The following is an 18,805-nucleotide window of genomic DNA, read 5'->3' as shown; positions in this document are numbered from 1 at the left end:
AAAATAATTACTATTGTCTTCAGTTTGCAAATTATTTAAATAAATGGCAAACAAAAATGTAGAGTAGGGGCGATATAAACTAGGGTACAAAAGTTCATTGGTAATCCCGCACCTGCAAGTGGTGTAAAGCAGAGGTATGGTTCTAGAGGACTGGCTTCCTAAACACCAGGACCCACAAGTAGGAAGCAGCTTCACGGGTGTTATCTCAGGAGTGGGGAGGTCAGGGTTCACCTGTCAGGAAAATCTTTTGTGGATTCTACTCTCGTGTAACACTAGCAAGGTTCCACATCAGTGCATACTTTAAAATATTTACTAATTGGGCCCAGTCCAATGGCTCAGTGGCTAAATCCTCACCTTGCACATGCCAGGATCCCTAATGTATGTGGTTCGTGTCCCAGTTGTTCCACTTTCCACCCAGCTCCTTGATTGTGGTTTGGAATGGCAGTAGAAGATGCCTCAAAGCCTTGGGACCCTGCTACCATGTGGGAGACCTGGAGGAAGCTCTTGGCTCCCGACTTTGGATCAGCAAAGCTCTGGCTATTTTGGTCACTTGGGGAGTGAACCAGAGGATGGAAGATTTTTTTCTCTCTCTCCTTCTCTTTATAACTCTGCCTTTCCAATAAAAATAAACAAAACTTTTAAAGATATTTACCAGTTATTTGGAAGATCAGTAATTGTATTAAATCAGATGGTATTTGTTGTCATTGCTGTTTTTGTTTACAAGTAAACTTCAATTCCAATGTGTGTCCCAGGCACATTTTCTTTTTTGATTTCGAATTTCCATTGGTGCCTTTTTCATCTGTTTTCCTATTTGACTGTGAGCAGGTGTGAAGTCAGAGTGCGCATTTGTTTGCATCACCACTGAATTCCTAAGGCCTTTATCACAAAGTCAAATACTTGTTTAGTGAGCAATGATATACTTTGCCCTTGTGAAAACCAAGTTTGCAGTTCTGAGCAAGTATATTTTAAATAATGCCAAGCCAATTGAAACATGTGAACAAGAACTATGCTATATTTTAAGTAAGTATGGGCTAATTAGAGCTTATTACATCAAATAATAACTGTAGCCAGCCCATTTTTGTTTGTAATAATAAAACTGTTTATATCGGATGAACTGAATGTGGATGTGTGAATGTGTTTGTGCTGTCTCTTGGGATCTCTTACAAATTAAGACAGTAAGGATAGCAAATATGACAACAGGTTTCCACCTAGTGGACATTTTATAAAATGTCTACACACCCAGATTCCTGACTCAAGTTCTAATACTCAGCTTCATAGCACATAGTGCTCAAAGGACCATTATGCATAGGACCTTTATAAACCCATCCTTTTTGCAGGTTAAGAATCCAAGCCATAGGATGATTTAGTCACTCACTCCAAGTCCCTCGGCCCCCAAATGGAGAAGCTAAGGCTTGAATGCAGCCTGCCAGCCTCCAGTCAAAAAAGAACCTTCGCTCGGCTGGCTGTCTGTAGACCATCAGCACTAGACCTCACTTTATCCAAGGCAGTATTCTGTGCAAGAGTGATTTCAGCTCCTTTATTGAATTGTGTGATGCTTGAAAGTCACCCTAGACTTCCAGGAAGGCACTGAGGACCCAGTGCTGTGTCCAGTGGTGGAAGCTCATGCGCTAATGAAAAGTTTAGTCTATTCATTGGCCCCTGATCCCCTCCAGCACCCTCACCACGGCCTCCAAACTTCTACCAGCTGAGGAAAGGGCACTCTGGTGGGACTATCACAACGACAGGCCTGTAGCACTTAGTCAATGAATGTTTATTGGATGACTAAAATAGATTGAGGGTTGTAACAACCCAAAAGCTGAGATATTCAGCTTGACAATATGTTGATCTCCCTAATTGCATTTGTATTTAGCACTTGTGATCTTCACCAGTAATGTATGTCACCAAAAAAAATTCAAAATTTGGACTTTATTAACTGGATCTATTCTAAGCAGGAATAATCACACTGAAAATGCAAATGCTTGTGTCAATAAAATGGAGATGTCATTTAAAAGACAAATGAAAAGCAATACACATTTTTAATCATCATCCTTCTAGAAAGTATGCTTGGAGACTTTGGAAAGATTAGTTTTTCCCCAAAAGCTATAAACTTGGTTCTAGCACTACTTAACATTACTTAATAATGTCCACCAGACTAGTCAACCTTTCCATATCCGAAATGTCATGCTTGGCCTTTCTATAAGCTCAACACGATTTCCTGTCTCAGCCAAGGGCAGCTCCATCCTTCCAACTCTCAGGCCTGAAGTCTTGTAGTCAACTTTGACTGCTTTTCCTTCTGTTCCATTTCCTACCTGTTGGCAAACCCTCTACCAAATACCAAGAATGTGTCCCCTGTGAGAGCACCATGGCCCAGCTGCCAAGTGTCACCTGGATTCCTACAGTAGCCTCCTCACGGGTCCCCACAGGGCTGATGCTCTGCACACAGCACGCAGCTAGTCGGAGTCTGGCTTCCCTCTTGCTAAGCCCCAAAAAAGCTACCAACCTCTAAGCCCAAGGAAAGCCTTACAATGGTCCTCAAGAGGTCAGAAGGTTTTGCCCCAGGTACCCTTCTGGCTTTTCAACTCTTCTTCCAAGTAACCAACAGAGAGAATGGATAATCTCAAAAAGATACACTCTCATGATGCCACAGCTCTGGTGTGTCAGACATAGTAGACTACGGCATTACAACCAGTGCCCCCTGTGTCAGTTTCCAGAACCATTACACCCCATACCACACCAGCTCAATAGCGACCCTTAATTATAGTTAGTTCTTTGGCTCACATGTTTGCAGGGCTCAGTTGCATAGGCTATGCACAAGAATCTCAGATAACTTTACTCACACATTTGGGGTCTTATGTTTACATTGGCCTTGGCTGGGATGATAGCACCATTCAGTTGTATTTCTGTGTCTGCTCACCTCTACAGAGCTCATGCCCACAGCAGAACATCAAGAATAGAACATGAAGAAAAGCGCCAGGCCTCTTGTTATCTGCACTCAGAGTTGGAACACTGTCATTTCCGATGTGTTTTATTGGCTGGAGCAAGTCAGAGGCCAGCCCAAATTCAAGGTGACAAGGAGATAGAATTTGTAGCTTCACTAGAACCACAAATCACACTGCAAAGCCTTTGATTCCAGAACAGATGAATGAGGGGCATGAACATGGCCTACCACACTTCCTGGCCCATAATTTGGCCAAAGCCTAACCAAAAGTTCTACTCAAGCTCTAAGTTCAAGGCCCCCAAGTCATCCTGTCCCAAATGTATACACAAATCAGGTACACCTACCCCTATCTACAAGTTCAAATTTATATTGATTCTACAAAAATAATTTGGAAAGGGCAATATTATGAAGAGAATAATTGGGCAGATGTTTGTCCTAAAAGCTAAGGCATCTTTAAAAATACCCACAGCCTAGATAGGACTTCCTGGGTGTAAATCCAGGCTCCACTCCTAATTTCAGCTTCTTGCTAGGGCAGAACCTGGAGAGACAGCAATGGTGACTCAAAGAATTGACTCCTCCACCTCCGCGGAAGACCTGAATTAAATTTCTAGTTTCTGGCTTGGACCTTAAACGAATCATGATGCCTGGGGCACCTTGGTGGCAGGGATAACAATGAAAAATGACAGATGTTAGCTCTCTCTTTGTCTCTCTGCCTCTCAAAGACAAATACAGACATAAACATATATATGTGTATATATATGTATATATGTAAATATATATGTATATACCAACCCTTAACTTAGGATTACGTAGTAGATGAATCTAGTTACCACAGGGTAGAGAACTCATGCCTTAGTTGGACTAGCGCACATGAATCCACAGTAAACAGGACAAGATAGAGTAGCTGTGGAGCTCAATCCAATGGTGTAGGCAAGGAGCTCTGGGAAGGAAAAGTATAACAATTAAGAAGACACAGTTCCTGCCCTGAAAATTAGCCACTACCCCAATGGATTTTGGAGTTGCATTGTTAATAAATCACATTTAAGCCCAAACCAAAACTACCCCTTCTTGATTCCCCTCTATGCCTCAGAAACCACTGAATTCTTCGAGCACTCAAAATCTGTACCACATAATTGAACACCTAATTGTATATTTTCTAGTAATGCTTGATGTTTTTTTCAGGATGGTTAGTCTTCTACTCCTACCAGATTGCAAAGCCACTAAGGCCTGGGAACATATGTGCCTACATAGAATTGAATGAGACCTTCGAGATCCTTCTGCATAATTTTTTCATTTCTACAGCTGGGGGAACTGAAGACCAACAAATTGTGACTTGTCCAAGCACACACAGCCATCTTGGGTTTAAGAAGTCTTTAGAGCTCTGTGTGCCTTCATCTTTCCCTGATTGCTTTGCAAAGGAGAGAGGACACAGCTTTTTCCAAGGATGTTGTGAAAGGAAGTCATTTGGAATGGTAGAAGCTGCGTCTGTAGTTTTTCTACGAGTTGTCTTGAGAATGTAGATCAGCCATTACTTCAATCAGAGACATGAATACAAATGGCAGGACTTGGAACACTGATTAATTTTCTCTCTCCCTCTGCAGGAACCAATGCCTCATAAGCTCTGGCCCTGAATGAGAACAAAGCAGTTAGGATCTGACCTGGGTTTGACAAAACAGGGAGAAAAATGTAAGCATTAGAAGAGGCTGAGTCTGTTCCTGGAGGGCACTGCACTTTGATTCCTCCTTAGAAATCCAAATACATCTGTTCTTTTTTCTAATTATTCAGCTGTCTCGTGTCTATTTTCATTTTTATATTTAGCAGGTTATAGTATTGAAGCATAATTCTTACTGAACTTGGCATACATCTGTTCTTGAACTGGAGTAAACGTGGACCTTCAGAGCCGTCATCCCTGATAACAGAAGTGAGAAGTAAGACCAGCAAGGTCACTGTGCTTTTGCCCTTTTCTCCACTATTGCCAACAAATAGCCCATTGAAAAAAATTTTTTTTAGATTTAAGAAATACTATAGTTTAACATAAGTAGCTGGGTTGGGAGGGAAGAAAATAGTATCTATGCTGAACCCATTCTTGACACTGTTTCTCTGCATGAAGCTGAGCAAGCCATTCAGTAAGCTTCCCATCCCAAGGGTTACAAAAAGAGTCTGTGATGCTATTTTCTTCAGTATCATAACAGCTATATGGAGGTGTAACATACAACAAACTGTAAATACTTACAGTACACAATTGGATTGGCAAAATTTTAATTCATGAATACAGCTTGACTCACTAGTTTCCCTGCTCCTCTTGGAAATCTTTCCTAACATTTCTGCCCCAAAGGTCTCCAGACAACCAGGAGTCGGCTTCCTGTCACTGGATTGAGCTCCACTCTCTGAATTTTTTACAAAAGGAATCACACAGTATGTGTTCTTACTGTTTGGGTTCTTTCACTCAATCTAATCATTCTAAAATCTGTTTCACGCTCATCGTGAAATTCAATCCTTTTCGTTATGAAATATTATTTCATTATATAGGTACTTCATGGTTTATCTTTTCACCTGTGGACAGATATTTGGGCTGCTTTCAAAATTTGCTTATGACTATTGTCAGCTAAATCTGCTACAAATATGAATGCGTTTCAGCAGGTTTTTGCACTGAAAAAAAGTTATATCTGAATTCCATTTTGCCTGAACACTTTGAAGTCACCTTAAATTCAGCTGTAGTTCATGTTGAAGTCTCTTTAAAGCTTACCAGTTGGAAGCACAGTCCACATCAACCATGAGAGAGGTGTGAATTCAATTGCTTGAGCCATCACTACTGCCTGCCCATTTCTGCATCAGCTGGAAGTCAAAGCTGGAGCCACAATTGCGTGAGTAACTCAATATTTTCTTATGGGCTGTGGGAACCTTAATCAAAACTTTAATGGTTAAGCTAAATGTCTGTCCCAAAATGCAAAGTCTTTGTGCAGATATTTAATTTTGCATGAGTAAATGCCTATGAGTGGAAATGACTAGGTCAGATGGAGATCGAATGTTTTACCTTTTAAAGAAGTGTTAAATTGTATTTACAGATTGTTCATACCATTTTACATTCCCAGCTGCAGTTTAGTTCCAGTTCCTCCTCATTTGTGCCAATACTTGGTATGTGGAAGGATTCTCACTGCACTGATTTTATTAGGTGTGTAGTAGTATCTTATTATAGCTCTAACTTGCACTTATCCAATGACTTACAAGGTTGAACCTCTTCTTTGTGAACTTACTTGTGTATCTTTGGTGAATTATTTATTTTTAGCCCATTCTGAGTTGTTTATTATCTTTGCATTTAAGGTTTCAAAGTTCTTTTAATATTCTAGATTCTTGATAATTTGATAAAATTCTTTATCAAAAATGTGACATGCAAACATTTTCTCACACACTGCAGCTTGAGTTTAATTCTCTTAGCTCTGTCTTTACGAGAATAAAAATTTTTAAGTTTGATGATGAAATTCAATTATCACTTTATTCTTTTATGGATCATGACGTGGACCACAGTCTTCAAAATTTTTGTCTGCCCTGAGATGAAAAAGATTTTATCCATGATTTTTTCTAGTTTTACAATAGTTTTTATGTTTTAAATTTAGTTTTATGAAACAGCGAGAGCTAATTTTTGTGTTTGAAGTAGGTATGCATCAGAGGGGTTTTTTTCACACGGACATTGATAATTGCTCCATCAAGATTTCCTAAAAAGACTTTAGAAATAAATTGCTTCTGTGCTTGTGTTGAGAATTAGTCATGCGTCTACAGGTGTAGATCTATTGCTGCATTTTCTATTTCGGCAAGATTTTAGACGAGTTTGTCTATTTTTATCCCAATATCACTGGTTTGGGTTATTGATGTTTTATAATAAGTCCTGAATCAGATGGTTTCAGTCTTCTAAATCTGTTTTTATTTTTCAAAAATTGTCTTGGGCATTCTCGGTCCTATGCATTTCCATATGGATTCTAAAATCAGCTTGCCAGTTCTTACTAAAATTTCTGCTAGAATTTTGATTGGAATTACAAGAATCTATAATTAAAATTGAAACAGATTTATACCTTAACATTAATAAGTCTTCTAACCAATGAGGAGAATACATTTTTAACTTATTCAAGGCTTTCTGAATTTCCCAAAATAATATTATAACAATTCTATTATCTTTTCAATGTCCTATTGTTCATTGTCAGTATACCAAGGTATAATCAATTTTTATATTGATTTTGTGTTCTGCTACTTTACTAAAATCACTCAGTAGAGCTATATTCTTTGTATTAGTAAAGTTATACAACTTTATAAATGATCATATTGGCAAAAAATAAGCACTTTATTTGGAATCTGTGTGGCTTTCAGCTGCTTTTTCTTATTGCACCATGCTTACTGGAACCTCCAGTAAAAGGTGAAAAACAAATGCAATAGGGAGTACCCTTGCCTTGCTCTTCATCTAGCTTTTCATCAATGGTAGCATTTCTGTAGAAGTTCCTTTTCAACTTGGTTAATTTGCTACTCTCCAATGTTCTTAGAATCATGAAGGGTACCTGGTGGGAACAGAAACCATCCCTGACCCAAGAGGAATTCCCCTGTCAGCCCTAAGCAATACTCTATGAAAAAGTCATTGTTCTTCCCTGAGTTGAAGAAGTTCTCTGTTATGACAGGGAATGTTGTTTGCAAACTTTTTCTGCATCTCTAGATTCTATCTTGGGGTTTTCCTTGTTTAATAGGGTAATCGATTAGAACAGATCGATTGATTTTTAAACATTTTTTTTCAATAAATAACTGGGAATCCCTGTAGGAAAATACTCTGAATCCTCCTTCAACTTCAACAGGCAACAGTGGGGCAAGTGATGCTTGATGACTGACCGCAGAAGTTACGTGAAGGTGAATTTTATTTCACTTAATAATTTATTCATAAGAAAACTTGACCTCTTCCCCTTAGTGGGGAGAGGGAGGGAATCCAATACATAAAGAGCAGCCTGAGGACTGGAGCTACCAGTTTTTCTGGATAAATGTATCATCTGTTGTTCGGTTTGGAACCTGTGTGGTGTGAGTGACCTGAGGAAAGGCACTTCCTCTTGAAGCTGCAGAGTATTAAAAAAAAAATGCCAGCCACAGGGATTATTCACACCACTCCTTCCACCCTAACCACACTGGCGTTCCCACGTGCCCTGCAGAGCAGACCCTGAGGAGGGAGGTAATTCCTGATTTCTGTCCTTGGAATTCAGAAAGAATCCCTATGCTCGGGGCTCAATACTGTTAAAATAGCTTGTCAAGTCCTTGACATTAGTGTAATAAGTTTTACAGTTTTTAAATTCTGTTTTTCTTGGTATCTACCCTTTACGTCTACTACTCTTTCTCTGGGGGAAAGTATAGCAAGTTCCAAATGATGTAACAGGCACGAGGATTTTTAGAGCTTCACCCATTTGTAAGTGGGAGACAGTCCGAATGTTGTATTTGTACATCATGCCAGGGTAGGCATTTGGCACAGCAGGTAAGTCAACACTTGTGATACCTACATCCCATCCTGAAGAACCTAAGTTTCAGTCTCGGCTCTACTTCCATTTCCAGTTTTCTGCTATGCCACACTCGAGGAGGTAATAGCTCAAACACTTGGGTCCCAGCCCAAGTAGGAGACTCAGATTTGGGAAGTGAAATAATAGATGCAATAGTGTTCACGCTCCGTATCCATTTCTGTCTCCCCTCTTTCCCCCATACCTATCTTTCAAAGTAAATTAAATACTGTAAATAATGTGTATTAAATTATAGATGTATGTGCTTACACAATTTAAATACGTAATGCTAACACATATATGAATATACCCTAAATGTATTCAAAAATTCAGCAAAACAACTAAAATGGCAAAGAAAGAAACGACTTATTATGCAGCAAAATAAAAGTTGTGGAAAAAAAAAAGAAAAATGCAGACTGCTACTGAACTCTCTGAGACAGCTAAAGTTGAAATTGATTCTGGCAAGGCCATTACGGGGGTAATTGTCCAAGAGAATGTTTTCTTACACAGGAAATTAGAGACAGGGAAAACATTATTAAAATTAAAAATTTGTAGATTTTTGAGTCTGCCAGAATGTGTAACAGCTATTGTATCTCCTTATGGGATTAGAAAGTAAATTAAATTTTAGTGATTCAGGATTTAAGTTGACTTTCAAATTGAAGAACCTTCGAGGAAAGAGAGAAGCCAGAAACACCCAAGATGTTGTTTGCTACACTGAACATGCACACCCGCTCCCCAGAAAAATCACGTTGTAAGAAGTTACAAAAAAAGGTAAAGTGAAGGGTTTTATTGCTTATATTAAATGAAAGATCAAAATGTTTTGATTGATGCTTTTTAAAAATCTGGCCATGGTTCTGCACCAAAATTTACCATATGTACATGATTCCAGAAGTTTGATATGACAAGACACAAAAAGGATCTGCCACTAAATCTTATGATGAAACTCTGTGGAAAAATGGAAAATTGAGTCAGTAATTCAGGAATACGTACTTGGGAGTGTGTGTGCATGTGTAGTGTATATTATGCTGGTGTGCACATTTTGGAAGTAGAGGGTACAAAAGATTAAAGAATTAACTTGAAATGTTTTAAGATATTAGTTATGGAAATTATAAGCTAATTTTACCACATAATCAACTTATTTTTTCCTTTGGTGGTGTGGTGGGAGGGAGAGGGGTTCTTTCTGTAGTCCCTTAGATTTTTATCTCAAAATGCAGCTTTTCTTAAAGCCAGTCTTTACTTCTCTGCATTGATTTAAAGGAATAATGATCATACTCTGTCATGTGGAGAGACATTTTTGGACAAGACATGATATACATTCATTAACAGTTCATTTATTTACCATCATAAGTTTTGCATAAGTGAATTTTCCAGACAAGCAAATTAAACCCATGAAGTTTTAATTTTAATCATTTTAATGGAAAGGGCTCAACTTTCCTCATTTCTTAAAAGAATTCATTCATGCAAGATTCCAAGTGAGGAGCAGATAAGTGTGAGAAGCAAATCCTGGTGCCTAGCAGGCAGGAATTAGAATATAATGTGCCATATAAATCATGCATAATAGAATGATACTTGTGCATGACACTCAAGATATTGAAAATGGTTACTCTATGACATTGCTGGTAAGTGAAGGATATAAAGTCATGTGCTGTTATCTCAATAATAATCTAGATGGTGTGTATATACCAGAAAATGTATAGGATGTCAAATCAGTGGACTGGATCTCTTTGGATAAGGAGTTGAAGATGATGTTTCTTTTTTCCTTATCCCTTTCCTTATTCTTCATATTTTTAATAACTATCTTTCATAGCAAGGCAGTTTTTCCAAAGGTTTTTTGTTTCCTAGTTATGTCACAGATACTCCATTTATTCCTTATGTAATAGGGCCTGTTATATATTAAGCAATGAATCAATGTTTCATGAATAGTATAGGTCAGAGAATATTCATTTAGCATGAAGGACGTTCTCTCATGGATCCTGAGGGAGTTGCCGTAAACAATCTGTTTTTGACCCATTTTTGAGTAAGAGAAAACTTTTTCTGCAGACTGAGACATTTCTCAACATACACTCATTTATCGCAGGGGTGAGCAGTCCAGGAAAAGACTTATGGTGGGTATCTGCTTCCTCCTCTCCTGCCTTCCAGAAGACAAAGGAAAGTCATCCATTGACAGTTCTCAACCAGAGAACACCCTTGAACATGTGCTAAGCTGGCCCAACATCTCCACACAAGCTAGAAGTTATCCAATTTGTTACCTGCTCTCATCCTGTGGATAAAAAACTAAGCAATTCCTTTACTGCATCCACAGTAATGGTCTTCCCCTCAATTTTCTGTAGATGACCACAAGATGGCAAGAGGCAGCTGAATTTCAGCCTAGCAGTTAAGATGCCCCCATCCCGCATTAGAACACGTGTAAGAGATGCCCAGCTCTGGGTCCTGACTCCAGCTTCCCGTAAAAGCAGACCCTGGGAAGTGGAAGAGATTGCTCAAGTAGTCAATGCCCCACTATCCCACAGCAGACCCGGATAATGCTCCTGCTTCCCGACTCCGGCTCCAGCCTAGCACTGTCTGCTGTGCATGTCTGGGTTCTCTCTCTCTCTCTCTCTCTCTCTCTCTCTCTCTCTCTTTCTCTCTCTCTTTCTCTCTCTCTCCTTGTACAAATAAACATTCATTTTAGAAAAAGAAGATTGCAAGGGATTTACCTTGATTGAAATAATTCACAGTGTGGAGGTGTTTCTGAGGTAGTAGCAGCAGCCTTTTAAGATCACCAAGGACTGAATGATTAACACCAGCAGTGCTGTCAAGTCCTCAGCTAAAGCTGGTTAGAACAAACAAAAAAGGCCACTCAGACTACAGTACTACTGGGCTTACAGCTCTCTGACTTGGATTCGTGTATTCCAGAGTCCAGAGGCAGAACTGGACTGCGGTTTCTTGGGGTGGGTTCTAAGAAGGGCACAAGAATGGTTTTGTGTGTGTATGTGTGTGTGTGACTCAATAGTCACAATAAGATTTGATCATTTATGTATTTATTTATTTGTCCATTCATTTATTAACAGCAAGCAAGACACAGAGAGATTTCTCATTCTCTCGTTCATTCCTAAAACACTGTTGACAGGTAAGTAGGGTCAGGCTGAAGACAGAAGCTACAAACTCAATCCAAGCCTCCCATGTGAGTGACACGGACCCAGCTATTTGAGCATCATATGCTGCTTCCTGGGTGCACATGAAGCAGGAAGTTATCATCAAGACTTATCCAAGGTTCAAGCCCAGGCACTCTGATACGGGACACCAGCATCCTAAGAAGTGTCTTAACCACCATGCCAATAGCCACCCAGGGAGCTTCTTTTAACTTGTGTTCTTGAGCAAATCAAATTTTCTGAGCCTGAGATCAAAGAATCTACCTGCTAATGCCCTTGAGACATTCAGTGAGATAATTCATGGACCATGCATGACACAATTCCTAGATCTAGTGTTTAAGAAGCATTGTTATTAGCTTTTCTTCATGATTAACAATGAACATGACTGCATGGACATATTTATAAACTTCAAATATGCCAAAATTTCATAGGGCAACAGCTAGTCTATCCTGGCAGACAGAGAAGAGTGCAGAACAGGAGCTGGCAAACCATGGCCTGCTCCCACTTTGTGCTGTTGGAACGCAGCAGTGCATTCATTTACCAATTTTCTAAAGCTTCCTTTGTGTTAGAAGAAAGGAATTGAGTAGTTGCATCAGACTGCATGGCAAGCAAAACCTAACCTATTGATTATGTAGCTCTCCACTAACACATGTCACCATCCTCTTGTCCAGACCATAAAGACAATGCAAGGAACCAGCAAAGAATATATGGAAATTAAAATAAATGCAATGCTCAGAGCAATGCTGAAGAAAGAAGAAACTGAGAAATTTTACTGCCCTGACGCATTTATTAGCAATAAAGGAGTACCAACCCTTGAGCAAATGATTGTAAAAACAGAACAACATCAAGGAATAAATACTGGTAGACTTACTTGAGATGAAGCAAAGGAATCCAGTGAAGGGAAAGGGAAAAAGATAAGAAAGAGGAAGTAGACATTAAGTTTCATATTATCAAATAAGGAAAACCAGAAATTCCATGTTCATTCTCTAAAAGCCTATGTTCCAGCACAGTAATAAAATACTTCCAGAAGCTCATAAGTGATGTTATGTACAATTATTTTAAAATGCATATGTATGTGCACAAAAAAAATGTTGACATTAGCTATAAGGTGACTAACAGAGAAATTCGAATGTAGAGAAGTTAATAAAGTCTAGCTTTCTAATTAGCCAAAAATAGACAACAACCTCCTGGGAAATATAAAAGACACACAAAAAAGACCACTCTGCCCAGAGACAATGCGTTGATGATGTTCTGTGCATAATTTTGAGGAATATCATGGACATTAACACTTTCCCCAAACAAACACTTTTCCCCACACACACACACACACACACACACATACATATAAAAACCAGAGCTGCTATGCTGAGGAAGAAATCACTGTTTTCCCAGGATACAATTGTCAAAGCTGTGAAGTCATTTCATTCACAGAGGTGTTGATCAGCTTTGTAGGAAAAGCACCAAATTCTAACATCTTAATAAGCATACAGCACATCATTCTTTCTGTTTGTTTATCACACACACAGTTGAGTTCTTCTGCACGGATGACAGAGACCCAACTAGCAGAGCCATCACTTCCTGTCCCACTGCCCACCTTCCCCCCACCACACACACACTAGACAATAGCTAGAAGCAATAAATGGGGGACAGAGTTGAGAACAGAACCCAGATACTTTAATAAAGGATGCAAGTGTGTTAACTGTCACCATCATCTGGAGGCTGAATGTCTGAGCCCACATGATTTTGCTCAGCCCAAATGTTTAGGTCTAAAAACCATATCAGTCAAAGCAATATGAACTCTTCATTCTCAAATGTAAAACAATGTCATTCACACTTCAGCTGATGATCATAATAGTCGATTGGTGTGTGGACCTGAACGTCTAATGGTTATCCGGCCAATCATGTGGCTGCTACTTCAAGTGGGTGCTCGAGTAGATGCATCCACAGAACTTAAACTTCCCACAGAATAACCAGCTTTTCCCTGCAGTTGAACCCGTTTTTTTTTTTTTAAATCTTTGTTTAAAACAAAGGACAAAGTAATGCAAGCAACAACTAAGCTAGTGTTTTGTGTATATATATATATATATATATATATATATATATATATATATACATACATACATGTATATATACATACATATATATATATATGTGTGTATTTTTAAAAAGACATATTATTAGCTACTATCTCCAGGGAAGACAATTCTTGCCATGTACTATGCTCCAATTTTGGAACAAATGGATACCTGCTGAGACATTCAGCTCCTTGCATTTATCCTGCATTGACACTGGCGTGTGCAGCTTCTTCATTGATGATGCTTTCATGGTTCCATCATCATTACAATGCACTTGGGAGAGAGGCTGGGGAACATGGTACGGGAGCTCTGCTCTGCCGCGCATATGGTTGAATACATCAAATGCAGTGAGGGATGCAAGACTGAAATTAACTCAGTGTAGACTAAATCACCATCTCCTTTGGACTCAGAGCTAAGGGTTCCTGAAACATTTTGTTGCTGCTTCTCAATTGGAGATGGGGGGGACGGATTATACTAATTTTTCTAATGACTGTTGAACTCTGACTACGTTAACAGTTTGCATAAGCGTTACGCTTTAAATCCATACTTCGTGATGGGGTGAGAAGAAGTCCGGAAGAATGAAATTTTTTCAAAATTTTAAGACTTTGTTTTCTTTGGATGATGATGTCTTCTCTATTTTTAAAAGTTTTTCCAAGAAGTATTTGTGTGGAGAAGTATATATAATAAAGTGCATTACATTTGGTTAATTCCTTCTAGCGTATTAAAAAAGAGAAAGAGAAAATTAACTTATTTCCTGCTATGACAGATGGATGTCTGGGAACTACATTTTTTAAATGATTTTAATAAATGAGAGTAGGCAAAATAATAACATTTTTCTGGCATTTAAGCCTAATATAAATGAGTAAAAAAGGCACAGTCCTACCTTAATGAAATATTTCTGCCAAAAAATCACTCATTTTTATTTGTCATGTGGATAAATAAATGCTATTTTCCCCCACTCTCACCATTAATTCTACTTCTGTTTCCTTCCTGTCATGTTACCTTTCTCTCTTTCCTTCTCCTCATCTCTATCTTTATTGTTCAGAACAGACAACAAGGACAATTGCTCAAATACATGAGGTAAAAATGTTTGCCGTTTGAGGTAATATGCTTACCACTTCTTGTGTTTCTCGTTTTGCTCCCTGCCCGTGAATTGCACATGTGAATTGTTCTGTTTCAGTCATGAAAATGAAGCAGGCATTACTCTAATTCTAGAAATAGGTAGCAACTAGGAAATATTTTCAATTAATGGTAATTTTTGATATGTCTACATTACAAGTCAACAATTAAGAACACATTTCTGAGCATTTATACTCTAAAATGTGTATTTTAGTTCATCATAAGAGCTATAAGTACAAAAATTGCTGTGTCTAAAACAATTTGTACTTTTGCATTTGCAATTTTCTTGGTCTGGTATAAACAAACGCACATTTTATAGAGCACATTTAAATGCATTATTTCCACACTTGAAAAATGTTCTCTTTTTAAAAAGAGCATTAAAAGAAGTGTTAATGTAGCCATCTTACTAATTTCACAAGGGCAAAGGGTGAATCAATTGAAAATTGGGAATTCAAACAAAATATCCTGTATGTGTTAACAAGAAATGTGATCTTGTACTTCCGTGCAACTGTGAATCAATCAGGTGCAGCATACTAGAACAGATATTATCAGACAAATGATCATGAACAGTATTACAATATTAGTCCTGTGTCAGAGAAATCCATGGGCCACATCCAGCTTCAGCATTCATTTATGGGATTTTGAAGCATTTCTTTCTGATGCTAAAGTTTCCTCTTCTGCTCAAAATGAAGAACAGTACCCATCTTACAGAATTTCTGCAAATGCGACCTTGTGCATGAACCATTGATGTGATCAAAGACCTAGAGTAAAAGCTCAGCCAAGGGCATCTGCTACAGCTTTTCATGATTGCTCTTCTCCTCCAGTTTGTAACCCATGGCCCCTGGAACATGTTCCAGTCAGTTGATCTACAACTGCAGTTACCTTGACTTTCCTGAAATATCTCCAGGCCAGTAACACAGCATGATACAACCTCCACACTGCACAGTGCTGTGACGGTCAGACTCCCGAAAGGAGTTATTGATGTAAAAATAAACGTAGCATTACCTGTATAACCAACCCATTTTATGTAATGTAAAAGTTTTAGCACATAGCAAGTTCCTGATTTCTGCCTCTCTGTTTCTTATCTTGCTTACAAATTTCCAAATTAATCTTTTTCAATGCAGATATTTAGTTAATTGTGTGACAGTTCAGTCTTAAAATGTGATAACACAATCTTCCAAGCACCAAATATTTGTAAAATATCATTAATTTCATATTTTCAAAATGAACTTCCTAAAAAGAGAGGGACTCATTATAGTTGCATGGATTTAGCACTAGTCCAGCTGGGTGCCTTTCTTCCTGCACTCTTTATTTTTTCTCCTGGATGCATCAACTGATCCCATTTCTAGTGGAGTGAGCAGAGAGAGCCAGAAGCCACGACACACAGAAACCAAGCCTCAACTAGACCCTCAGTACCTGTGCTCCAGCAGCACGGGCCCGTGGCTCTCTGACTCACTGATGGGGACGTAAGTGGTGCTGCTATACCAGGGTTGCTGCTTCAATTACATGCCCTGTGCTCCTTCCCATACAAGGATAATGGCTCATTCCTATCAGCAAAATGAGAATGGCTATATGTCTGGAGCGTCCTCTCGGGAGTGGTTTTCTACACTGTATCACCCAGACATAGGACCCACCTACCTGAACCTACAAGCAGCACCTTTTCCCTCATTCCTAAGACAGCTGCTGCATACTTGTTGACTGCACTGTCCTTCATCCCTTCTATTCACTCTGCGCTCTGGAAGTCAAATTTCCCTCACTGGCTGTATGTTTTTTGTCACCTGGATTGTATGTCAATCTGATCAACATGCCAGGAACATTGCAGTCAATGGACAACCACAGGACTTACGGCTTTCACTTTAAAGATGTCAAATTGTATGGATTTTTTATCCTCCTCCATTAATTTGGTTCTGAATCTGTAAATGCCATCTGGGATTCTTTAAAAGTTTTTGCAATCAGTGTTTGCGGTTTAAAAATATTCAACTTGCTCACTGTTGGCTATTGAGAAAATTGATGCCTTGTTCCTTTTATTGCCACACGCACTGCCTGAGAGTCATGTCTGTGTTCACCAATGCAGAGAGATTGGTATTTGTAACAGTTGAGAGAACTGGAAAAGTAGCTTTGAACCAGACCCAAGAACAACAGGAAAGGGATAATATTAAGATTACTAGAAAGGAGAGATCCTGAAATGTTTATCCTCCTTCAATACAAGTCATATATACACACACTGTACATGTGTATCTGGCAGGACTTGCAAGTGAGCCATCTCCACCTTCCCTAAGAAAAGGAGCTGGGGCCTCAGCAGGGGTAAATGAGCTTCCTGTGGATTTAAGAAGCTGTTTCCTGATCCAAACTGGGGTGCTTGAACAGTTCCGATAATGAAATAAAATGAAATTTCGACTGTTATCGAGATACTGCTCAGTCGACCCAGGCAGGCATCTCCACTGGCGCTCAAACAGAAAAATGAAGGAACCGCAGATGCTTCATATCTTGAAAGTCTTCCTCTCATGTTATTTTGAGCATTTCACTCTCTGACTTGGTTCTTGACAAGATTATCAATGTCTGAGAAGCAGAAAGAGTGCCTGAACTCCTTCCTACCTTTTCTCAAAGTCATGGCGGTGGCAGCAACCAATATCCTGGCTGTCCTTCTAGCTTGTGGTTGGGTGAGGATACGGCAAACACACGGAGGCAGGCACCTGCAACTACATACAAAACACGTGCTCTTCCTGCTCCAGACTGTATCAGGAATTTCCTGGCTAGAAATATTTGTTCAATAAGTTACTTCTCACTAGGGTATTGAAGATTTCTCTGCACACCCCTCCTAAAACTGTTCTGAGCCTCAACTGTTGACATATGCCTTGTTAGAGTTATAAGCCAACATGGACTATCCCAAAATCCACCAAGTTCAGTAAAAATTATGCTTCAACACTATAAATGACTAAATACAAAAATGAAAATAGACACGAGACAGCTGAATAGTACCCTATAGCCATTTTAAGGTGTATAGCAGCCAGTTGTGTACAAACTCAAATTGAAAAGTCAATGAAGTAACCACAGGATGTGGTTAAGAACTTGCATTTTCTAACATATTGGTCACTCAATACCTTGTCATTTAACTCCGTAAGGTTGTAAACAGTTGTTGATGTTATGTTGTGGCTTTTAATTGGGATGATATTCTGCCAGCTCTGCCTTCAGACCAGAGATGGTCTGCCCAAGAAACTGTTGAACTTATCTGGACAATAAGATGCTGGACGATATGCAAAGTATATCCTTGCAATGAAGGAATGAGGATTGGATTTGAACAGTAATACTGCAACTAGATGGAGAAATCCACAATGGGGGAGGGTATAGGGAGGGGTTGGGAATCCCAGAGCCTGTGAAACTCTATTAAATGTAAATGTTAAAATCAAGTGTAATAAAATAAAATTTAAAAAAGATTTTAAAAAAAGAAAGATTTGTTTAACTGACACATTCACGTTTGTAGGGCTTCGCAAGGTCCTGGGATGAAATACACAAGAAATCCACATTGCTTTAAGTACAATAGTCATAATACCAGCTCTCAAGCTGAGGAAAGATACCTGACAGTCTTTGCCAATTGTTAAGAGAATCTTCCATTCTCTCATCCTCCTCCCTACACTCAGATCTACTCATTCACAAAGGATGACATGCAATTGGCCAATAAATACCAAAAAGCCATTGAATCTCCAGGACCCACAGAAAAATTCTTTGTAAATTAAAGTAGCATCCATTTTTATATATTTGAAATATCAAAAATCATTTAGTACTTGTAAGTTTATAAATGATAAATATTCACTAGCAACTCAAATGAAAGTGTATAAACTAGTTGTTTGCTTGTTTTTGAGTCAATTTGTTCATCTGCCTAAGTTGCCTTGTACGTAGGCAAGTATTACACTACCGGGAGAAAAGCAGCCAACAGCTGGCAGGGATTCTGGGCCTGGTTAGTGCCAAATCTCTGTTAAATATTTTAGTGTGCCAGCACAGTGGCTATTCTTTTTTTTTAACATAAGAGGG

General features: G+C 38.8%; 1 long non-coding RNA gene across 2 annotated transcripts; it reads left to right on the top strand.

Annotated features, from left to right (window-relative positions):
• The first annotated feature begins 5,660 nt into the window (after positions 1-5,660).
• Positions 5,661-12,372, top strand: LOC131482536 (uncharacterized). 2 transcript variants are annotated; one of them, XR_009247074.1, is made up of 3 exons: positions 5,661-5,802; positions 9,114-9,222; positions 11,502-12,372. It is a non-coding gene; the product is annotated as an uncharacterized LOC131482536 (long non-coding RNA). The 2 variants fall into 2 exon arrangements; XR_009247073.1 differs by having other exon boundaries at positions 9,061-9,222.
• The last annotated feature ends 6,433 nt before the right edge of the window (positions 12,373-18,805 follow it).

This window comes from Ochotona princeps, chromosome 18 (assembly GCF_030435755.1).
Source record: "Ochotona princeps isolate mOchPri1 chromosome 18, mOchPri1.hap1, whole genome shotgun sequence".
NCBI lineage: Eukaryota > Metazoa > Chordata > Mammalia > Lagomorpha > Ochotonidae > Ochotona > Ochotona princeps.
The sequence above is the reverse complement of the archived record's forward strand: the minus strand, read 5'-3'. Positions and strand labels throughout refer to the sequence as shown.